Below are 26,877 nucleotides of genomic sequence, written 5' to 3' on the forward strand. Positions count from 1 at the left end.
ATATTCATTACAACTCTGTTTAAAGTGAATCAAATTGCTATGGATTCCTTAAGAAGTTAATTTTTCAAAAACAAATCGAAAAGTTCAGCCCATATATTAATATTCAGAGTTTTACCCACTTTTTGTGCCGGTGGACAGATTTGGAAGAATCCCGGCACCCACCCAATATATGATTTTTGATCAAATATTTCCACTTTGTCTAAAATCATGAAAAAATACTGGAAGTCTTATTTACATATATTAACATATTTCCAAAGTCTTAGTCTCGAACTCAAAGTCTAAGAAAGGTTTTTAATTCCCAACCCAAAACAGCCCGCTTTTTACTGAATGGAGATTAAACGATATATGTTAAGTTTCAAGGTGTTCTTCATATGTACAAGTTATAAGTTCTTATATTAACTTAATATAACATCATAATACATATAAATAAGTTTTATTAGAGTTAAGTTAGAAAGATTAGATTAGTTCTTCAAACAAGTTTAGAATCAACTAAACTATGTTCTAGTTTATAAACTCTTATATAGATAGCTATAAACATATGAATTGAACACGAGTTGAATTAGAGTTTTTACCTCAAGTTTAGAATACAAAGTTGCTGGAAAGAAGTAGTAGAACAAAACTTGAGAGAGTTCTTGCAAGTGTGTGTGAAAATTGGAAGTAAAATTTGGAAAATGAATGTGTAAAAATGAGTTAGAAATGGTGCTTATTTATAGGCTTGAAAATTTGGTTTTTAGTGAAAATATTTAAGATAAGTTAAAATGTATTAAGTCATGGATGATATATTAAATTGATTAGGTCATGGATGACATATTACACAAATAATTATAGATTTCTATTGGTATATACCAATAGTAAATACATCTAGAAGCTGTGTATAATACGGGTAAAAATACCGCATGAATGCGAGTAGAATTCTTGAGAAAATTGAACAAAAATACGAGTATAGCTATCCTTTATATGTATTGGTATATTATAAACTATATTTAATACTTGTAAGGATGTATTTACACTCGTAATACTTTATATGTAAATACATTTTAACATAAGTTAATTACGTCGTTTAAATAGTAACATATATATTGTTCAAAAACTCTTTGAATTAGTAGTATAAAAATATATATATATAATACTTTGTTAATATACTTAATGAGATATATAATTATCTTATTTTCATGTTAAATATATATATATATATATATATATATATATATATATATATATATATATATATATATATATATATATATATATATATATATATATATATATATATATATATATATATAATTAATACAAGTTATGACGTTCGTGAATCGTAAGAATAAAAGGGTGGTCAAACGTTTACATAAATCCCGTTTCAATTAATCAAGTCTTAACAAGTTTGATTGCTTAACATGTTGGAAACATTTAATTGTGTAAATATTAATCTCATATATATTAACGAAAAAATCCGGGTTATTTTACACATAATTGTTCGTGAATCGTCAAGAGCAGTCGATGGGTAAATGAATACATGAACACAGTTCAAAGTTTTTGAGATTTCAACATTACAGACTTTGCTTATCGTGTCGGAAACATATAAAGATCAAGTTTAAATTTGGTCGGAAATTTCCGGGTTGTCACATAAATTTTGCTGGCCGCGTACCAAGATGGGTTAGATTCAATTCTCCTGCTGCTAATATTGTAGAGGTTAACAAGATAACGTTCCTGAAATAACCAGGTGGCAGAGGAGGCTGATACCGGTCTCGTTCATTAACATTAACGTAGATGTTGGTTTGTTGATCGTTCGACAGCCCGCGGGCTCTACATGTAAGGATATTAGGACCCAAAACAACGCAAGTGATTCAACAAGATCACTTACCGATAGTAATTCTACAAGATTACTAACCCACTTAATGAACGAAAGATTATAAATGCAAGAAATGTAAATCGACACAAGAGATAACGTGGTTATATGCAATCGTTGTGATTGCTTTAGTCCACGGACCAACTAGAGAATGTATTTACTAAATATTTGTGGTGTGTTTAGAATGAGTTACGAGAGGGTCTATTTATAGAATGGTTTAAGGAGTAAGCTAAAAACAATTCCTTGAAGCTTCATGTGAGTTTCCTGACAGTTTCATGGAGGCTACATGTGAGTTTCCTGATAGCTTCGTGGAAGCTACATGTGAATTTCCTCATAACTTCGTGGAAGCTATATGTGAGTTTCCTAACAACTTCATGGAAGCTACATGTGAGTTTCCTAACAACTTCATGGGAGCTTCGTGTGAGTTTCCTGGAATCTTCCCTCTAATTGTTTAAAGTTCTCCATATCTCCAACAATCTCCCACTTGGAGACTTTGAACAAACCAACCTTCCTCAACCCAAAATATCAACGATCTAACCAAGAACGTTAAACCACCATTATACCGCCAAACTCCATTTGGGACACGCACACTCAACACATACTTTGGATGAGCAGACTTTCGATACAAGGTCTTCAACACTATTTGTTAGAATTGAAACATTAACTCTCTAATTCTCTAGTTGGGGTCTTCTCTCATCAATTCATTAGAAGACCAATTGAGGTAATGCAAAACCTCAATTTCTCTGTCCCAACAACCTTAGTAAACATATCAGCAGGATTCTTCGTACCAAGGATTTTCTCCAATAATAAAGTACCATCATTTATATGTTGTCGAATAAAATGATACCTTATCTTGATATGTTTCGTACGACTATGAAACACTGGATTCTTCCCAAGATGAACCGCACTTTGATTATCACAATTCAAGACGCAATAGTCTTGTCTTTTACCCAACTCACCTAAGAAGTTTTTCAACCAAACAAGCTCTTTAGAAGCTTCTACAATAGCCATATATTCGTCTTCAGTGGTTGATAAAGCAAAACTCTTTTGTAGTCGAGACATCCAACTAACCGCCGTCTTCCCTATTGTGAAAATATAACCCGTAGTGCTTTTCCCCGAATCATCACATCCACCCAAATCAGCATCCACATAACCCCTAAGTATGAGATTGTTTTTGGAGAAACACAATCCCATATTAGAAGTACCTTTCAAATAACGAAGCAACCATTTGACCGCTTCCCAATGCTCTTTCTCCGGATTAGACATATAACGACTTACAACTCCTACTGCTTGAGCAATATCAGCACTTGTACAAACCATGGCATACATAATACTACCCACGACTGATGCATATAGAACCTTTTCCATATCCATTTTGTCTTTTACCGTCTTTGGTGATTGACTTTTCGATAACTTAATCGTGCTACCCAAAGGCATAGAACGAGCCTTTGAATTCTCCATATTAAACCTCTCTACTACTTTCTCAATATATTTGAATTGAGACAAGTATAGAGTACCTTTTACACGATCACGCACAATACTCATGCCAAGTATTTGCCTAGCACCACCAAGATCTTTCATCTCGAATTCACGGGAAAGTAATCCCTTCAACTTATTAATTTCGGACATGTTGGAACCTGCAAGTAACATGTCATCAACATACAACAATAAGATTATATAAGAAGACTTGAGTTTCTTCAAGTAGCAACAGTGATCCGCTTCACATCTTAAGAAACCAATCTTCTTCATAAAATCATCAAACTTCAAGTACCATTGCCGTGGTGCTTGCTTCAATCCATACAAACTTTTCTTTAGCTTACAAACCCACTTCTCTTTACCCTTTACCTCAAAGCCCCCGGGTTGCCTCATGTAGATCTCTTCAACAAGATCACCATACAAGAATGCAGTCTTTACATCTAGTTGCCCTAGATGTAAGTCTTCGGATGCAACCATAGAAATTACCAAACGGATAGTAGTCAGTTTAACTACTGGTGAAAATATCTCTTTGTAGTCAACCCCTTCCTTTTGTTGAAAGCATTTGACTACCAAACGAGCCTTGTACCTTTTCGTGCCATCCAACTCATTCTTGATTCGATACACCCATTTACTTTGCAACACCCTTTTATCATGAGGTAACTTCACTAGTGACCAAGTTTTATTCTTCTCAAGTTACCCCATCTCTTCTTTCATGGCAAGCTCCCATTGTATGGATTCTTTTGTCTTTCTTGCCTCAATGTAACTTTCGGGTTCATCATTCTCGGTATAGAGCAAGTAGTTTGCTGATGGAGAATACCTAAGATTAGGTTTGGGCACTCTAGTCGAGCCTCTTAGTGTAGGAGCAACCGAAATGGTTGGACCGGTTTCATTGTTTCCTCCTCATCACTAGAACTCGCATTATATTCGGAATCATCACCGCTTTCCGAACCATCCCCATCATTAGCATTTTTCGACGCCTCACCGTTCATTGGCAATTCATTGTTTCCCGTACTCCCACTAGAACTTGCAAGATCATCAATAGAAACATCGTCAAAAGTAACATTACCCGGTTTAGGACTCCCCATTTTCAGTTTGCCATAGACCGAATCTTCATCAAAAGTAACATCGCGAGAACGAATTACTTTTCTAGCCTCGTTATCCCAACAACGATAGCCCATTTCATCCGACCCGTAGCCTATGAAAATACACTTCTTTGATTTAGCTTCAAGCTTGTCTCTATCCGCATCTTTGGTCTTTACATATGCATTACACCCAAAGATCCTAAGGTGACCATAACTCACCTTCTTACCTTGCCATTCTTCCTCGGGAATTCGAAAACCCAACGGTGTTGAGGGTCCCCTATTTATCAAATAAGCCGTCGTATTTCCCTCATCCGGCAAAAACATCTTAGGCAAACCAGCATGTAGTCTCATACTCTTAGCCCTTTCATTTAACGTACGATTCATACGTTTGGCGACCCCATTGTGTTGCGGTGTCTCCGGTACCATTTTCAACATTCTAATACCGAGCTTTGCACAATGGTCTTTAAACTCAAGACTACAATATTCCCCTCCATTATCCGACTTCAAGTACTTGACCTTCAAGTTAGTCTCATTTTCTACCATAGCTTTCCACTTCACAAATGTATTAAATACATCAGATTTAGCTTTAAGAAAATAAACCTGATAATGCTAAAAACAAACATATATTTCATAGCATTATCCCTCAAGAAAGACAAGCTTTTGGTTGCAATTGTTTTATTTACAAGTAATATTCGTTTAAATAATAAAAGGTGAAGACAAAAGACAGATTCGACGAATTGAAGACGCAAACGACCAAAAAGGTAAAAAGTACAAAGTACAATCAAAGTGGTTCAAATTATTGATGAGAAACGTCTAAAAGTTACAAGAGTACGAGCCGCGAAACGCAAAGTACAAGATATTAAATAGTACGAAAGGACGTTCAAAAATCCGGAACCGGGACCAGAGTCAACTCTTAATGCGCGACGCAACGGAGTGAAAATTACAAGTCAACTATGCACATGAATATAATATAATATATAATTAATTCTTAAAATTATATATATATATATATATATATATATATATATATATATATATATATATATATATATATATATATATATATATTATTTTTTTAAACCGTTGGCAAACTTGCAAACAAAAGCATGTGGCCTGATCCAGCAGGCCATGCGATCCCATGGCCCCAAAAGTTGGGTCAGGTCCTATAAATTTCGCGTGTTTTGGCCGAATTTCATACATAATTTTCAATCTCTCTCTCTCTCACATATATATATATATATATATATATATATATATATATATATATATATATATATATATATATATATATATAATTTTAATTTTAATTTAAGATTAATAATAATAAGGGTATGTTAGCGAATGTTGTAAGTGTGTAAGTCGAAATTATGTCCGTGTAACGCTACGCTATTATTATTCATTGTAAGTTATGTTCAACCTTTTTAAATTAATGTCTCGTAGCTAAGTTATTATTATGCTTATTTAAATCAAAGTAATCGTGATGTTGGGCTAAAATATTAAAGACGGGGTAATTGGGCTTTGTACCATAATTGGGGTTTGGACAAAAGAACGACACTTGTGGAAATTAGACTATGGACTATTAATGGGCTTTATATTTGTTTAATTGAATGATAGTTCGTTAATTTAATATAAAGATTTACAATTGGACGTACCTATAAATAACCATATACACTCGATCGGACACGATGGGTGGGATATTTATAAGTACTAATAATCGTTCATTTAACCGGACACGGGAATTGATTAATAGTTAATGGACTCATTAAAACAGGGGTGGATTACATGCAAGGATACTTGGTGTAATTGATAATAAAGTATTAAAACCTTATTACAGTTTAAGTCCCCAATTAGTTGAAATATTTGACTTCGAATATAAGGATAATTTGACGAGGACACTCGCACTTTATATTTATGACTGATGGACTGTTATGGACAAAAACCAGATGGACATATCGAATAATCCAGGATAAAGGACAATTAACTCATGGTAATAAACTTAAATCAACACGTCAAACATTATGATTACGGAAGTTTAAATAAGCATAATTCCTTTATTTCATTTTTTATTGCACTTTTATTTACTGTCATTTTATTTATTGCACTTTTAATTATCGTACTTTTTAATTATCGCAATTTTAATTATCGCACTTTAATTATCGTCATTTACTTTACGCTTTAAATTAAGTTATATTTTGATAATGCTAAAAACGAACATATATTTCATAGCATTATTCCTCAAGAAAGACAAGCTTTTAGTTGCAATTGTTCTATTTACAAGTGATATTCGTTTAAATAATAAAAGGTGAAGACAAAAGACAGATTCGACAAATTGAAGACGCAAACGACCAAAAAGCTCAAAAGTACAAAAAACAATCAAAGAGGTTCTAATTATTGATAAGAAACGTCTCAAAATTACAAGAATACAAGATTCAAAACGCAAAGTACAAGATATTAAATTGTACGCAAGGTCGTTCGAAAATCCAGAACCGGGACCAGAGTCAACTCTCAACGCTCGACGCAACGGACTAAAAATTACAAGTCAACTATGCACATAAATGTAATATAATATTTAAATAATTCTTATAATTATTTATATATTATATAATATATTATAAACCGTCGGCAAGCTAGGAGCCAAGGCTGTGTGAGCTATAAAAACAAACTCCGCGAGTTGCGGAGTTTGAAGAAGAAAAATACCGCGAGTCGCGGAGCCCCAAATTATGAAACTGCCTATAAAAGCTCGCGCATTCTGATCGTAAAAAAATATCCAAAATATCAATCTCTCTATCTATATTATACGATATATATATAATTTATATTTTAATTTTAATTTTAAATCCTAATAATAAGGGTATGTTAGCGAATGTTGTAAGGGTGTAAGTCGAAATTCTGTCCGTGTAACGCTACGCTATTTTTAATCATTGTAAGTTATGTTCAACCTTTTTAATTTAATGTCTCGTAGCTAAGTTATTATTATGCTTATTTAATACCGAAGTAATCATGATGTTGGGCTAAAAATTTTAAAATTGGGTAATTGGGCTTTGTACCATAATTGGGGTTTGGATAAAAGAACGACACTTGTGGAAATTAGACTATGGGCTATTAATGGGTTTTATATTAACTAAACAATACCTTGTTAATTTAATATACAAACTTATAATTTGACGTATTTATATATAACCACATACGCTTGACTGGGTACGGTGGGCGGGATATCTATAAATACCAATAATTATTCATTTTACTGGACACGGAACTGGATTAATAGTTAATAGACTTGTTGAAACAGGGGTGAATTACATTCAAGGGTAATTGGTGTAATTGTTAACAAAGTAGTAAAACCTTGGTTTACACGCAGTCGATAACCTGGTGTATTCATTAAATAAAGTATTAAAACCTTGTTACAATTCTAATCCCCAATTAGTTGGAATACTTGACTTCGGGAATAAGAATAATTTGATGAAGGCTTTCGCTCTTTATATTTATGACTGATGGACTATTATGGACAAATCCGTGTGGACATATTAAATAATCCAGGACAAAGAACAATTAACCCATGGGAATAAACTAAAATCAACACGTCAAACATCATGATTACGGAAGTTTAAATAAGCATAATTCCTTTATTTTCATATTTAATTGCACTTCTAATTATCGCACTTTTATTTATTGTTATTGTATTTAATTGCACTTTTATTTATTGTCTTTGTATTTAATTGCACTTTTAATTTTCGTACTCTTTAATTATCGTAATTTTATTTTATCGCACTTTTATTTATCGCAATTTCATTATCGTTATTTACTTTATGCTTTAAATTAAGTCTTTTATTTATTTAATATTTTACATTAGGTTTTAACTGCGACTAAAGTTTTAAAATCGACAAACCGGTCATTAAATGGTAAAAACCCCCCTTTAAAATAATAATATTACTTATATATATATATATATATATATATATATATATATTTGTATTTTTTATAAATTAAACTAATATAGCGTTAAGCTTTGTTTAAAAGATTCCCTGTGGAACGAACCGGACTTACTAAAAACTACACTACTGTACGATTAGGTACACTGCCTATAAGTGTTGTAGCAAGGTTTAAGTATATCCATTCTATAAATAAATAAATATCTTGTGTAAAATTGTATCGTATTTAATAGTATTTTCTTATAAAATTTAATAGTATTTTATACCCCTTAGCTTTAAACATCAAGTATTTTTGGCGCCGCTGCCGGGGAATCAAATTCTTGCTTAAAAGCCGGAAGCGCAACGCTAATATAAAAAAAAAGATTTTTATTTTTAGTTTACTTTTATAAAAATACGTTTTTGTAAAAATACTTTTTAAATATTCGAAAATATAAAAAGAAAAACAAAAATATAAATATTTTTAAGAGTTTGTTAAATATTTAAGTTTTATAAAGTTTCTTTATTTTTATTTTATAAAAATATAAGTTTTATTTAAATATTTTGTGTTTATTTAAAAAAAATAAACCGAAAAAAAAATATTTATAAATTTATTTTTAAGATTTTTATTTATAAAATTATAAGTATCTTTATTTTTATTTTAGTTTTTAAAATATAAGTTTTATTTATATTTTAATTAAATTAAAAACAAAAAAATAAAAAAAATATAAATATTAAAAAAACTACGAAACCTGTCAAACGAACCCACCTCATCTGAAATATCAAACCCCGCAACTCGCGGAGTTTGTTGCCTGGAGTACCGCAACTCGCGGAGCCACCCCGACACCTACAGAAACCCTAATCAACATTTATTACGGATAATTATTATTATTATTAATTTTAAAACCCTAATTAGGTTTTATTAATTAATTAATTTAGTTTAGTTTTAATTATTTTATATATTTAGTTTAATTAAATTGTAAAATTAATAGTTTTATAAAATAAATAATATAAAAATAATATTTTTATAAAAATTGTAATTTTTACAACTTTTAGTATATTTTTATATTTTGTCCCTTTTTAATTGTTTTAGCGTATAATTTGTATTTTTTTTCGCTCGTATTTAGTTTTGAGTCATAGTTTTTGCCATAGTTATTTTTATTTCTAGATTTTTAAGCTTTGCCGTAAAATCCCTTAAGTGCTTTTTCTTTAGACTAAGATTTAAGTGCTCTAGAATTTTGCGACGCCTTTTTAAGTTTTAGTTCTTTTTTAAGATATTGCCATTTGGGATATAGTTTTACTTGTAAGCTTTAATATTTTTAGACGCAACTTTTAATTTTTAGTTTTTAGTTCCTTTTTAAGTTTAGACGCGCTACTTTCTTATTTTTATTTTTCGACGCCTTTTACCTATGTATCAATTATCACTCCAATTAGTAATCTCAATTTGCAATTTTAATTTTAAGTTAGTGATAGTAATAAGGTTGGGTTAGTCGAGTGATTTAAAGTTTCATAAGTCACTCTTTTTCTTTCTTATTTTTCGACGCCTTTTATTTTTCAACCCTTTTTCTTTTTCGACGCGCTCTTTTTTTCTTTCTTATTTCTCGTAATTCTAGTTTTAGGACTTAGAATTTTATTCTACTTCTTATCTAAATTTCTTAAAATTACGAAAATTTATTTTAAGTGGTTAAATTGATAGACATCAAAATTTTCTGGTTTGTAGTAATAGTTGGATTTGTACGTGGACTGGGTTATTGGAGCCAAACAGTACTCAATTATATTGAGACCAAACGAATCCTGCCCCTCTGCTGCATCTTTTGGCTATTCGAAACGTGGGCAAAATCAGAAAAGTCTATTAATTGGATAACTTATATAATTTTTCTTTCCTTTTAAAAACTAATAGGATATTCAGTGAATGCACCGAGCAAGACGTTCACCACCTTTTGTACGTTCACCACCTGTAACCAGATCAAGACATCTAGCTAATATTGTCGCCGTTGATTTTACTTTAGAATCGTCATCCAGTCGACCAAGTACTCCAATTCAAATTTCCGATAATCCATTTTTTGAACCTGACCTCACAATTGAGAATCCGGAGAATATTCAGGGACGATTCATAGATCCTGAACCATTAATTTTTCCTCCAGAACCACCAATCATTCAAACAGAGATTGTTGAGGAACGAACCATTAAATCAGAATCCTCTAGTGATTCAGATTCAACAAATTCAATCATGGAGAATCTGGAACCTTTAAGTATGGAAGACCGAATGAGAGCTAAACGCACTGGCCAAGGTCACGTAATTACTCATCCAGACATTAATGCGCCAGATTATGAAATCAAAGGACAAATTCTACACATGGTAACTAATCAATGCCAATTTAGTGGTGCGCCCAATTGAACATCTTCGTACCTTTAATAGGATCTGCACACTATTTAAAATAAGAGAAATTGAAGATGAACAGATATATCTCATGTTATTTCCCTGAACTTTAAAGGGAGAAGCCAAAGATTGGTTGGAATCATTACCTGAAGGGGCAATTGATACATGGGACGTTTTGGTTGAAAAATTTCTTAAACAATTCTTTCCGGCATCTAAAGCCGTAAGACTTCAAGGAGAAATTGTTACGTTCACACAGAAACCAAATGAAACTCAATATGAGGCGTGGACTAGATTTGGAAAGTTATTAAGAGGATGTCCGCAACATGGTTTAGACTGAAATGTCCCGTTCTTATTGATTAAAAATGTTCCATATTAATTGATTTCGTTGCGAGGTTTTGACCTCTATATGAGACGTTTTTCAAAGACTGCATTCATTTTTAAAACAAACCATAACCTTTATTTCATAAATAAAGGTTTAAAAAGCTTTACGTAGATTATCAAATAATGATAATCTAAAATATCCTGTTTACACACGACCATTACATAATGGTTTACAATATAAATATGTTACATCGAAATCAGTTTCTTGAATGCATTTTTTACACAATATCATACAAACATGGACTCCAAATCTTGTCCTTATTTTAGTATGCAATAGCGGAAGCTCTTAGTATTCACCTGAGAATAAACATGCTTTAAACATCAACAAAAATGTTGGTGAGTTATAGGTTTAACCTATATATATCAAATCGTAACAATAGACCACAAGATTTCATATTTCAATACACATCCCATACATAGAGATAAAAATCATTCATATGGTGAACACCTGGTAACCGACATTAACAAGATGCATATATAAGAATATCCCCATCATTCCGGGACACCCTTCGGATATGATATAAATTTCGAAGTACTAAAGCATCCGGTACTTTGGATGGGGTTTGTTAGGCCCAATAGATCTATCTTTAGGATTCGCGTCAATTAGGGTGTCTGTTCCCTAATTCTTAGATTACCAGACTTAATAAAAAGGGGCATATTCGATTTCGATAATTCAACCATAGAATGTAGTTTCACGTACTTGTGTCTGTTTTGTAAATCATTTATAAAACCTGCATGTATTCTCATCCCAAAAATATTAGATTTTAAAAGTGGGACTATAACTCACTTTCACAGATTTTTACTTCGTCGGGAAGTAAGACTTGGCCACTGGTTGATTCACGAACCTATAACAATATATACATATATATCAAAGTATGTTCAAAATATATTTACAACACTTTTAATATATTTTGATGTTTTAAGTTTTTTAAGTCAGCTGTCCTCGTTAGTAACCTACAACTAGTTGTCCACAGTTAGATGTACAGAAATAAATCGATAAATATTATCTTGAATCAATCCACGACCCAGTGTATACGTATCTCAGTATTGATCACAACTCAAACTATATATATTTTGGAATCAACCTCAACCCTGGATAGCTAACTCCAACATTCACATATAGAGTGTCTATGGTTGTTCCGAAATATATATAGATGTGTCGACATGATAGGTCGAAACATTGTATACGTGTCTATGGTATCTCAAGATTACATAATATACAATACAAGTTGATTAAGTTATGGTTGGAATAGATTTGTTACCAATTTTCACGTAGCTAAAATGAGAAAAATTATCCAATCTTGTTTTACCCATAACTTCTTCATTTTAAATCCGTTTTGAGTGAATCAAATTGCTATGGTTTCATATTGAACTCTATTTTATGAATCTAAATAGAAAAAGTATAGTTTTATAGTCGGAAAAATAAGTTACAAGTCGTTTTTGTAAAGGTAGTCATTTCAGTCGAAAGAACGACGTCTATATGACCATTTTAGAAAACATACTTCCACTTTGAGTTTATCATAGTTTTTAATTAACTAAATCAATGTTTTAAATCAAAGTTTATCATAGTTTTTAATTAACTAACCCAAAACAGCCCGCGGTGTTACTACGACGGCGTAAATCCGATTTTACGGTGTTTTTCGTGTTTCCAGGTTTTAAATCATTAAGTTAGCATATCATATAGATATAGAACATGTGTTTAGTTTATTTTAAAAGTCAAGTTAGAAGGATTAACTTTTATTTGCGAACAAGTTTAGAATTAACTAAACTATGTTCTAGTGATTACAAGTTTAAACCTTCGAATAAGATAGCTTTATATGTATGAATCGAATGATGTTATGAACATAATTACTACCTAAAGTTCCTTGGACAAACCTACTGGAAATGAGGAAAATAGATCTAGCTTCAAAGGATCCTTGGATGGCTTGAAAGTTCTTGAAGCAGAATCATGACACGAAAACAATTTCAAGTAAGATTTCCACTCGAAATAAGATTGTTATAGTTATAGAAATTGAATTAAAGTTTGAATATGATTATTACCTTGTATTAAAAATATAACCTACTGTAAGTAACAAAGGTTTCTTGATCTTGGATGATTACTTGGAATGGATTTAGAAAACTTGGAAGTAAACTTGCAATCTTGGAAGTATTCTTGATTTTATAAAACTAGAACTTTTGGAATTTATGAAGAACACTTAGAACTTGAAGATAGAACTTAAGAGAGATCAATTAGATGAAGAAAATTGAAGAATTAAAGTGTTTGTAGGTGTTTTTGGTCGTTGGTGTATGGATTAGATATAAAGGATATGTAATTTTGTTTTCATGTAAATAAGTCATGAATGATTACTCATATTTTTGTAATTTTATGAGATATTTCATGCTAGTTGCCAAATGATAGTTCCCACATGTGTTAGGTGACTCAAATGGGCTGTTAAGAGCTAATCATTGGAGTGTATATACCAATAGTACATACATCTAAAAGCTATGTATTGTACGAGTACGAATACGGGTGCATACGAGTAGAATTGTTGATGAAACTGAACGAGGATGTAATTGTAAGCATTTTTGTTATGTAGAAGTATTTTGATAAGTGTCTTGAAGTCTTTCAAAAGTGTATGAATACATATTAAAACACTACATGTATATACATTTTAACTGAGTCGTTAAGTCATCGTTAGTCGTTACATGTAAATGTTGTTTTGAAACCTTTAGGTTAACGATCTTGTTGAATGTTGTTACCCATTGTTTATTATAACAAATGAGATGTTAAATTGTTATATTATCATGATATTATGATATATAATATATCTTAGTATGATATATATACAGTTAAATGTCGTTACAACGATAATCGTTACATATATGTCTCGTTTCGAAATCATTAAGTTAGTAGTCTTATTTTTACATATGTATTTCATTGCTAATACACTTAATAATATATTTACATATCATTTAACATAATTAACCAAGTGTATCAATATCTTAATATGATTCATATGTACCTAGTAAGACGTTGTTATAACGATAATCGTTATATATATCGTTTTCGAGTTTCTTAAATTAATAGTCTCATTTTTATGTATATAACTCATTGATAAAATACCTAATGAGATACATACTTATAATAAAATCATGTTAACTATATATATAACCATATATATGTCATCGTATAGTTTTTACAAGTTTTAACGTTCGTGAATCACCGGTCAACTTGGGTGGTCAATTGTCTATATGAAACCTATTTCAATTAATCAAGTCTTAACAAGTTTGATTGCTTAACATGTTGGAAACACTTAATCATGTAAATAATAATTTCATTTAATATATATATAAACATGGAAAAGTTCGGGTCACTACAGTACCTACCCGTTAAATAAATTTCGTCCCAAAATTTTAAGCAGTTGGAGGTGTTGACATATCTTCTGGAAATAAATGCGGGTATTTCTTCTTCATCTGATCTTCATGCTCCCAGGTGAACTCGGGTCCTCTACGAGCATTCCATTGAACCTTAACAATTGGTATCTTGTTTTGTTTAAGTCTCTTAACCTCACGATCCATTATTTCGACGGGTTCTTCAATGAATTGAAGTTTTTCATTGATTTGGATTTCGTCCAACGGAATAGTGAGATCTTCTTTAGCAAAACATTTCTTCAAATTTGAGACGTGGAAAGTGTTATGTACAGCCGCGAGTTGTTGAGGTAGCTCCAGTTGGTAAGCTACTGGTCCGACACGATCTATAATCTTGAATGGTCCAATGTACCTTGTATTTAGTTTCCCCCGTTTACCAAATCGAACAACGCCTTTCCAAGGTGAAACCTTAAGCATGACCATTTCTCCAATTTCAAACTCTATATCTTTTCTTTTACTGTCCGCGTAGCTCTTTTGTCGACTCTGGGCGGTTTTTAATCTTTGTTGAATTTGGATGATTTTCTCGGTAGTTTCTTGTATTATCTCCGGACCCGTAATCTGTCTATCCCCCACTTCACTCCAACAAATCAGAGACCTGCACTTTCTACCATAAAGTGCTTCAAACGGCGCCATCTCAATGCTTGAATGGTAGCTGTTGTTGTAGGAAAATTCTGCTAACGGTAGATGTCGATCCCAACTGTTTCTGAAATCAATAACACAAGCTCGTAGCATGTCTTCAAGCGTTTCTATCATCCTTTCACTCTGCCCATCAGTTTGTGGATGATAGGTAGTACTCATGTCTAGACGAGTTTCCAATGCTTGTTGTAATGTCTGCCAGAATCTTGAAATAAATCTGCCATCCCTATCAGAGATAATAGTGATTGGTATTCCATGTCTGGAGACGACTTCCTTCAAATACAGTCGTGCTAACTTCTCCATCTTGTCATCTTCTCTTATTGGCAGGAAGTGTGCTGACTTGGTGAGACGATCAACTATTACCCAAATAGTATCATAACCACTTGCAGTCCTTGGCAATTTAGTAATGAAATCCATGGTAATGTTTTCCCATTTCCATTCCGGGATTTCAGGTTGTTGTAGTAGACCTGATGGTTTCTGATGTTCAGCTTTGACCTTAGAACACGTCAAACATTCTCCTACATATTTAGCAATATCGGCTTTCATACCTGGCCACAAAAAATGTTTCTTAAGATCCTTGTACATCTTCTCCGTTCCAGGATGTATTGAGTATCTGGTTTTATGAGCTTCTCTAAGTACCATTTCTCTCATATCTCCAAATTTTGGTACCCAAATTCTTTCAGCCCTATACCGGGTTTCATCTTCCCGAATATTAAGATGCTTCTCCGATCCTTTGGGTATTTCATCCTTTAAATTTCCCTCTTTTAAAACTCCTTGTTGCGCCTCCTTTATTTGAGTAGTAAGGTTAGTGTGAATCATTATATTCATAGATTTTACTCGAATGGGTTCTCTGTCCTTTCTGCTCAAGGCGTCGGCTACCACATTTGCCTTCCCCGGGTGGTAACGAATCTCAAAGTCGTAATCATTCAACAATTCAATCCACCTACGCTGCCTCATATTCAGTTATTTCTGATTAAATATGTGTTGAAGACTTTTGTGGTCGGTATATATAATACGTTTGACCCCATATAAGTAGTGCCTCCAAGTCTTTAATGCAAAAACAACCGCGCCTAATTCCAAATCATGCGTCGTATAATTTTGCTCGTGAATCTTCAATTGTCTAGACGCATAAGCAATCACCTTCGTCCGTTGCATTAATACACAACCAAGACCTTGCTTTGATGCGTCACAATAAATCACAAAATCATCATTCCCTTCAGGCAATGACAATATAGGTGCTGTAGTTAGCTTTTTCTTCAATAATTGAAATGCCTTCTCTTGTTCATCCTTTCATTCAAATTTCTTCCCTTTATGCATTAATGCAGTCAAGGGTTTTGCTATTTTGGAGAAATCTTGGATGAATCTTCTGTAGTAACCAGCCAATCCTAAAAATTGACGTATATGCTTCGGAGTTTTTGGGGTTTCCCACTTTTCAACGGTTTCGATCTTTGCCGGGTCCACCTGGATACCTTCTTTGTTCACTATGTGATCGAGGAATTGAACTTCTTCCAACCAAAATGCACACTTTGAAAACTTAGCGTACAGTTTTTCTTTCCTCAATACTTCTAGCACTTTTCTCAAATGTTCTTCGTGCTCTTGATCATTCTTTGAGTAAATAAGTATGTCATCAATGAAAATAATGACAAACTTGTCAAGATATGGCCCACACACTCAGTTCATAAGGTCCATGAACACAGCTGGTGCGTTAGTCAATCCAAACGGCATAACCATAAACTCGTAATGACCATAACGCGTCCTAAAAGCAGTTTTTGGAATATCATCCTCCTTTAGTCGCATTTGATGATATCCAGAATGTAAATCGATCTTCGAATAAACCGACGAGCCTTGTAGTTGATCAAATAAGTCGTCAATTCTCGGCAGTGGATAACGGTTTTTGATGGTAAGTTTGTTCAACTCTCTGTAGTCAATACACAACCTAAATGTACCATCCTTCTTCTTGACAAACAAAACAGGAGCTCCCCATGGTGATGTGCTTGGTCGAATGAAACCACGTTCTAATAGTTCTTGCAGTTAGCTTTGCAGTTCTTTCATCTCGCTGGGTGCTAGTCTATAAGGAGCACGAGCTATTGGTGCAGCTCCTGGTACAAGGTCTATTTGAAATTCAACAGATCGATGTGGAGGTAGTTCCGGTAATTCTTTCGGAAATACATCGGGAAATTCTTTTGCGACGGGAACATCATTGATGCTCTTTTCTTCAGTTTGTACTTTCTCGACGTGTGTTAGAACAGCATAGCAACCTTTTCTTATTAGTTTTTGTGCCTTCAAATTACTAATAAGATGTAGCTTCATGTTGCCCTTTTCTCCGTACACCATTAAGGGTTCTCCTTCTTCTCGTACAATGCGAATTGCATTTTTATAACATACGATCTCTGCTTTCACCTTCTTCAGCCAGTCCATGCCAACTATTACATCAAAACTCCCTAACTCTACTGGTATCAAATCAATCTTAAATATTTCGCTACCCAGTTTAATTTCTCGATTCCGGCATATATTATCTGCTGAAATTAATTTACCGTTTGCTAATTCAAGTAAAAATTTACTATCCAACGGCGTCAATGGACAACTTAATTTAGCACAAAAATCTCTACTCATATAGCTTCTATCTGCACCCGAATCAAATAAAACGTAAGCAGATTTATTGTCAATAAGAAACGTACCCGTAACAAGCTCCGGGTCTTCCTGTGCCTCTGCCGCATTAATATTGAAAACTCTTTCGCGGCCTTGTCCATTCGTGTTCTCCTGGTTTGGGCAATTTCTAATAATGTGGCCCGGTTTTCCACATTTATAACAAACTACATTGGCATAACTTGCTCCGACACTACTTGCTCCGCCATTACTCGTTCCGACACCATTTGTTCCTTTCGTTCTGTTAACCCCTGGTCCGTAGACCTCACACTTCGCCGCGCTATGACCATTTCTTTTACACTTGTTGCAAAATTTGGTGCAGAACCCCGAGTGATACTTTTCACACCTTTGGCATAGCTGCTTCTGATTGTTGTTATTGTTGCGGTTGTTATTTTTGTTGGGATGATTGTTGTAGTTGCTGTTGTTGTTGTTGTTGTTGGGCCGTTTGTTGTAGTTGCGATTGATGTTGCGATTGTTGGGATAATTGTTGCGATTATTATTGTAATTGCTGTTGTTGTTGTATTGGTGATTCTTATCACCGTTTTCCTCCCACTTTCTTTTGACTTGCTTCACATTGGCCTCTTCAGCCGTCTGTTCTTTAATTCTTTCCTCAATCTGGTTCACTAGTTTGTGAGCCATTCTACATGCCTGTTGTATGGAGGCGGGCTCGTGTGAACTTATATCTTCTTGGATTCTTTCCGGTAATCCTTTCACAAACGCGTCGATCTTCTCTTCCTCATCTTCGAATGCTCCCGGACACAATAGGCACAATTCTGTGAATCGTCTTTCGTACGTGGTAATATCAAATCCTTGGGTTCGTAAACCTCTAAGTTCTGTCTTGAGCTTATTGACCTCGATTCTGGGACGGTACTTCTCGTTCATCAAGTGCTTGAATGCTGACCATGGTAGTGCGTACGCATCATCTTGTCCCACTTGCTCTAGATAGGTATTCCACCATGTTAACGCAGAACCTGTGAAGGTATGCGTAGCGTACTTCACTTTGTCCTCTTCAGTACACTTACTTATGGCAAACACCGATTCGACCTTCTCGGTCCACCGTTTCAATCCGATCGGTCCTTCGGTTCCATCAAATTCCAACGGTTTGCAGGCAGTGAATTCTTTGTAGGTGCATCCTACACGATTTCCTGTACTGCTAGATCCAAGGTTATTGTTGGTATGTAGTGCAGCCTGTACTGCGGCTATGTTTGAAGCTAGAAAAGTACGGAATTCCTCTTCATTCATATTCACGGTGTGTCGAGTAGTCGGTGCCATTTCCTTCAAAATAGTCAAATGGAACAAGTTAATCATACAGAATATTAAGAGTATTTAATAGTATTTCGTAGCATAATACGAACTCATTTATAAAAGCTTTTTTCTTCATATTAGCGTTTTATAAGTTTAAATTCGGGTAGTACCTACCAGTTAAGTTCATACTTAGTAGCTAATATACAATTCAACTACTACAATTCTATATGAAAAACTGATTATAATAATATTTCGCGTTCAAACTTTTATACAATATTTTACAAACTTACAATACCGCTTATTTTACATAAAGCATGAAATATAGCACATAATAACTTTGATACAAGATAGTTGTGAAGATAATTCTAGCTAGTACACAAGTCGTTCAGCAAAGGCAATAAAGACACGTAATTCATACGTCCAGAAACAAGTCATGCATTCTGGTTTTACTAGGACTACTTCCCATCCTTGGTCTTATGGAACATAACCGTTATGGCCTTTGATAAGACAGCGTGTTGTAACATCGTCAAAGGGACGAGGGTTATGTAATGACCAACAGTCTCGTAATAACCTAAAAACCTCATTTCTTACCCCAATTACCGACTCCGTCACTTGTGGGAACGTTTTGTTTAATAGTTGTAGCCCGATGTTCTTTTTCTCACTTTGGTGAGAAGCGAACATTACTAACCCGTAAGCATAGCATGCTTCTTTATGTTGCATTTTAGCCGCTTTTTCTAAATCATGAAGTCCTATATTCGGATACATTGAGTCAAAATAATTTCTTAACTCGTTGCGTAAAATAGCATTTGGGTTCCCCGCAATATATGCGTCAAAGTAAACACATCGTAACTTATGGGTTTCCCAATGTGATATCCCCCATCTTTCAAACGAAAGTCTCTTATAAACCAAGACATTTTTGGAACGTTCTTCGAATGTCTTACAAACTGATTTCGCCGTAAATAGTTGTGCCGAAGAATTCTGACCGACTCTAGACAAGATTTCATCAATTATGTCTCCGGGTAGGTCTCTTAAAATATTGGGTTGTCTATCCATTTTGTGTTTTTATACTGTAAAATAGACAAGAGTTAGATTCATAAAAAAAAAACTTATTAATACAAGCAATTTTTACATATATCATAAAGCATAAGCACACTATATTACATATATTACACCACACGAATACAACTATATTATTCCGACTCGCTCATTTCTTCTTCTTCGGTTTTGGTTCGTTTTGCCAAGTTTCTAGGGATATATGATGTTCCCCTAATACGAGCTGTCATTTTCCACAACGATTTAGAAAAACCTGGTGGTTTAGAGGTTCTCGGGTCATTGTTACAACTTAAGGGCTTCGGGGGTTGACGATACATATAAAGTTCATCGGGGTTGGAATTAGATTTCTCTATTTTTATGCCCTTTCCTTTAATATTTTCTTTTGCCTTTTTAAATTCAGTTGGGGTAATTTCTATAACATCATCGGAATTCTTGTCGGAATCCGATTCATCGGAGAATTGGTAATCCTCCCAATATTTTGCTTCCTTGGCGGAAACACCATTGACCATAATTAACCTTGGTCGGTTGGTTGAGGATTTTCTTTTACATAACCGTTTTATTATTTCCCCCACCGGTTCTATTTCCTCCTCCGGTTCCTCCTCTTCCGGTTCTGATTCTTCTTCCGGTTCTTCTTCGGGAACTTGTGAATCAGTCCAATATATATTCGACTCTTCGTTATTATTAGGTGAGTCAATGGGATTTGTGCTAGAGGTAGACATCTATCACACAATATCAAACATGTTAAGAGATTAATATATCACATAATATATACATGTTAATAATATATAGTTTCCAACAAAAATGTTAAGCAATCATTTTTAAAGAAAACACGGTCGAAGTCCAGACTCACTAATGCATCCTAACAAACTCGATAAGACTCACTAATGCAAATTTGCTGGTTCTCTAAGACCAAAGCTCTGATACCAACTGAAATGTCCCGTTCTTATTTATTAAAAACGTTCCATATTAATTGATTTCGTTGCGAGGTTTTGACCTCTATATGAGACGTTTTTCAAAGACTGCATTCATTTTTAAAATAAACCATAACCTTTATTTCATAAATAAAGGTTTAAAAAGCTTTACGTAGATTATCAAATAATGATAATCTAAAATATCCTGTTTACACACGACCATTACATAATGGTTTACAATATAAATATGTTACATCGAAATTAGTTTCTTGAATGCAGTTTTTACACATTATCATACAAACATGGACTCCAAATCTTGTCCTTATTTTAGTATGCAACATCGGAAGCTCTTAGTATTCACCTGAGAATAAACATGCTTTAAACGTCAACAAAAATGTTGGTGAGTTATAGGTTTAACCTATATATATCAAATCGTAACAATAGACCACAAGATTTCATATTTCAATACACATCCCATACATAAAGATAAAAATCATTCATATGGTGAACACCTGGTAACCGACATTAACAAGATGCATATATAAGAATATCCCCATCATTCCGGGACACCCTTCGGATATGATATAAATTTCAAAGTACTAAAGCATCCGGTACTTTGGATGGGGTTTGTTAAGCCCAATAGATCTATCTTTAGGATTCACGTCAATTAGGGTGTCTGTTCCCTAATTCTTAGATTACCAGACTTAATAAAAAGGGGCATATTCGATTTCGATAATTCAACCATAGAATGTAGTTTCACGTACTTGTGTCTGTTTTGTAAATCATTTATAAAACCTGCATGTATTCTCATCCCAAAAATATTAGATTTTAAAAGTGGAACTATAACTCACTTTCACAGATTTTTACTTCGTCGGGAAGTAAGACTTGGCCACTGGTTGATTCACGAACCTATAACAATATATACATATATATCAAAGTATGTTCAAAATATATTTACAACACTTTTAATATATTTTGATGTTTTAAGTTTATTAAGTCAGTTGTCCTCGTTAGTAACCTACAACTAGTTGTCCACAGTTAGATGTACAGAAATAAATCGATAAATATTATCTTGAATCAATCCATGACCCAGTGTATACGTATCTCAGTATTGATCACAACTCAAACTATATATATTTTGGAATCAACCTCAACCCTGTATAGCTAACTCCAACATTCACATATAGAGTGTCTATGGTTGTTTCGAAATATATATAGATGTGTCGACATGATAGGTCGAAACATTGTATACGTGTCTATGGTATCTCAAGATTACATAATATACAATACAAGTTGATTAAGTTATGGTTGGAATAGATTTGTTACCAATTTTCACGTAGCTAAAATGAGAAAAATTATCCAATCTTGTTTTACCTATAACTTCTTCATTTTAAATCCGTTTTGAGTGAATCAAATTGCTATGGTTTCATATTGAACTCTATTTTATGAATCTAAACAGAAAAAGTATAGGTTTATTGTCAAAAAAATAAGTTACAAGTTGTTTTTGTAAAGGTAGTCATTTCAGTCGAAAGAACGACGTCTAGATGACCATTTTAGAAACATACTTCCACTTTGAGTTTAACCATAATTTTTGGATATAGTTTCATGTTCATAATAAAAATCATTTTCCTATAATAACAACTTTTAAATCAAAGTTTATCAGAGTTTTTAATTAACTAACCCAAAACAGCCCGCGGTGTTACTACGACGGCATAAATCCGATTTTACGGTGTTTTTCGTGTTTCCAGGTTTTAAATCATTAAGTTAGCATATCATATAGATATAGAACATGTGTTTAGTTGATTTTAAAAGTCAAGTTAGAAGGATTAACTTTTATTTGCGAACAAGTTTAGAATTAACTAAACTATGTTCTAGTGATTACAAGTTTAAACCTTCGAATAAGATAGCTTTATATGTATGAATCGAATGATGTTATGAACATAATTACTACCTCAAATTCCTTGGATAAACCTACTGGAAATGAGGAAAATAGATCTAGCTTCAAAGGATCCTTGGATGGCTTGAAAGTTCTTGAAGCAGAATCATGACACGAAAACAATTTCAAGTAAGATTTCCACTCGAAATAAGATTGTTATAGTTATAGAAATTGAATTAAAGTTTGAATATGATTATTACCTTGTATTATAAAGATAACCTACTGTAAGTAACAAAGGTTTCTTGATCTTGGATGATTACTTGGAATGGATTTAGAAAACTTGGAAGTAAACTTGCAATCTTGGAAGTATTCTTGATTTTATGAAACTAGAACTTTTGGAATTTATGAAGAACACTTAGAACTTGAAGATAGAACTTGAGAGAGATCAATTAGATGAAGAAAATTGAAGAATGAAATTGTTTGTAGGTGTTTTTGGTCATTGGTGTATGGATTAGATATAAAGGATATGTAATTTTGTTTTCATGTAAATAAGTCATGAATGATTACTCATATTTTTGTAATTTTATGAGATATTTCATGCTAGTTGCCAAATGATGGTTCCCACATGTGTTAGGTGACTCACATGGGCTGCTAAGAGCTGATCATTGGAGTGTATATACCAATAGTACATACATCTAAAAGCTGTGTATTGTACGAGTACGAATACGGGTGCATACGAGTAGAATTGTTGATGAAACTGAACGAGGATGTAATTGTAAGCATTTTTGTTAAGTAGAAGTATTTTGATAAGTGTCTTGAAGTCTTTCAAAAGTGTATGAATACATATTAAAACACTACATGTATATACATTTTAACTGAGTCGTTAAGTCATCGTTAGTCGTTACATGTAAATGTTGTTTTGAAACCTTTAGGTTAACGATCTTGTTGAATTTTGTTACCCATTGTTTATTATAACAAATGAGATGTTAAATTGTTATATTATCATGATATTATGATATATAATATATCTTAGTATGATATATATACAGTTAAATATCGTTACAACGATAATCGTTACATATATGTCTCGTTTCGAAATCATTAAGTTAGTAGTCTTATTTTTACATATGTATTTCATTGTTAATACACTTAATAATATATTTACTTATCATTTAACATAATTAACCAAGTGTATCAATATCTTAATATGATTCATATGTACCTAGTAAGACGTTGTTATAACGATAATCGTTATATATATCGTTTTCGAGTTTCTTAAATTAATAGTCTCATTTTTATGTATATAACTCATTGATAAAATACCTAATGAGATACATACTTATAATAAAATCATGTTAACTATATATATAACCATATATATGTCATCGTATAGTTTTTACAAGTTTTAACGTTCGTGAATCACCGGCCAACTTGGGTGGTCAATTGTCTATATGAAACCTATTTCAATTAATCAAGTCTTAACAAGTTTGATTGCTTAACATGTTGGAAACACTTAATCATGTAAATAACAATTTCATTAAATATATATATAAACATGGAAAAGTTCGGGTCACTACATAGACACCTATCAAATAGTACAAATATTCTACCAAGGATGCGACATCACTACAAGGAAGGACATCGACATAGCAGCTGGTGGTTCCATTATGAAGAAAACCGAAACTGATGCTTACAAAATTATTGATAACACTGCTTCCCACTCACATGAGTGGCACCAAGAAAAAGATATCGTTAGATCATCTAAAGCAGCTAGAGTCGATTCTAGCCATGACTTAGATTCCATTTCAGCAAAGATAGATGCTGTCGAGAGACGAATGGAAAAGATGACTAAAGATATCCACTCAATACGAATTAGTTGTGAGCAGTGTGGAGGACCACATTTGACAAAAGATTGTCTCAGTATTGAGCTAACAATGGAACAAAGAGAGAATATTTCATACATAAACCAAAGGCCTGGAAATAATTATTAGAATAATTATCAACCGCCAAGATCAATTTACAATCAAAACCAGAATTATAACCGAAATGTTCCATACACCAACCAACAAGGTCCTAGCAATCAACAAGTATCTAATAATACTTACAATCAACAAAGATCTAATTTTCAAAACAAACCACCACAAACCGATGATAAAAAGCCAAATTTAGAAGATATGATGACGAAGCTAGTTGAAACTCAAACGCAGTTTTTCACATCTCAAAAACAAACAAATGAACAAAATGCTCAAGCATTTAGAAATCAACAAGCTTCTATTCAAATTTTGGAACAAGAATTAAGTAACCTAGCAAGGTTAATAGGTGAAAGAAAACCGGGAAGTTTACCTAGTGATACAAATGCTAACCTCCGGAATGAAACAGCTAAAGCCATTACCACAAGAAGTGGTACAACACTTAAACCACCTGAAATACCTGTAACTTCTGATGAAGCTATTCCTACTCCACAAGAACCACAACCTGAACAAGATAAGGAAACAGAACCGGTAGTTGAAAAGGTTAATGAAGATAACACAGTTAAGGCAAAACCTTATGTTAAACCATACCAACCACCACTTCCTTACCCGAGTAAAATGAAAAAAGAGAAACTTGAAGCCGAGCAATCCAAATTCTTGAATATGTTTAAACAGATAAATGTAAATCTTCCTTTCATTGATGTGATTTCAGGAATGCCTAGATATGCTAAATTTCTGAAAGATCTAATCTCGAATAGAAAGAAAATGGAAGAACTCTCGGCCGTTACTATGAATGCTAATTGTTCAGCAGTGCTATTGAATAAGATACCAGAAAAATTATCAGATCCAGGAAGTTTCACAATTCCATGTTTTCTGGGTAGTCTTAGTTCAATAGAAGCATTGGCAGACTTATGTGCTAGTATAAATTTAATGCCGTATTCACTATACGCTAAACTAGACCTTGGAGAATTGAAACCAACAAGAATAAGCATACAACTAGCTGATCGATCAATAAAATATCCTAGAGGGATAATGGAGAACATGCTAGTTAAAGTTGGTACTTTAGTATTTCCAGTAGATTTTGTTGTTCTGGACATGGAAGAAGATTCTCAAGTTCCTCTAATATTAGGAAGACCATTCTTAAACACGGCTAAAGCAATGATAGACGTGTTTAGTAAGAAACTGACTCTAAGTATAGAGGACGAGAGTGTTACCTTTTCAGTTGATATAGCAATGCAACAACCACAATCTGCAGATGATACATGTTATTATATTCAAACTATAGATTCACATGCAGAATTGTTAGAAGAATTTCCAGAATTACAAGGAACAGGAGAATGTTCTTTAGAAGAAGGAACTGAACTAATTGATGAAACTGAAATGTTAGCTACACTAATAGCTAATGGATATGAACCAACAACAGAAGAAATTCAAATGTTAAAAGAAGAAGACAGATATTGATATAAATCATCGATAGAAGAACCTCCGAAATTAGAGTTAAAGCCACTTCCAGACCATTTGGAATACGCTTATTTACATGGTGAATCTGAATTACCTGTAATAATATCGTCTTCTCTTACTGAAAATGAGAAATCACAACTCATTTCTGTGTTGAAAGCTCATAAACCAGCCATTGCATGGAAGATTCATGATATTAAAGGAATAAGTCCTTCGTATTGCACACATAAAATCCTTATGGAAGAAGGTCATAAAACGTATGTGCAACGCCAACGAAGACTAAATCCTAATATGCAAGATGTAGTTAAGAAATAAATTATTAAACTGCTAGATGCAGGTTTAATTTATCCAATCTCTGATAGTCCATGGGTAAGCCCAGTTCAATGCGTGCCTAAGAAGGGTGGCATGACTGTCATTACAAATGAAAAAAATGAGCTTATTCCTACTAGGACTGTAACAGGATGGCGTGTGTGTATTGATTATAGAAAATTAAATGACGCCACCAGAAAAGATCACTTTCCCTTACCTTTCATTGATCAAATGTTGGAAAGATTAGCCGGAAATAGTTACTATTGTTTTCTTGATGGATTTTCCGGATATTTTC

General features: G+C 33.2%; 1 pseudogene; it reads right to left on the reverse strand.

Annotated features, from left to right (window-relative positions):
• LOC139874797 (shikimate O-hydroxycinnamoyltransferase-like) overlaps window positions 1-26,877 on the reverse strand; it is a 74,977-nt pseudogene that overhangs the window by 1,707 nt on the left and 46,393 nt on the right.

This window comes from Rutidosis leptorrhynchoides, chromosome 11 (assembly GCF_046630445.1).
Source record: "Rutidosis leptorrhynchoides isolate AG116_Rl617_1_P2 chromosome 11, CSIRO_AGI_Rlap_v1, whole genome shotgun sequence".
In the NCBI taxonomy this organism is placed as follows: domain Eukaryota; kingdom Viridiplantae; phylum Streptophyta; class Magnoliopsida; order Asterales; family Asteraceae; genus Rutidosis; species Rutidosis leptorrhynchoides.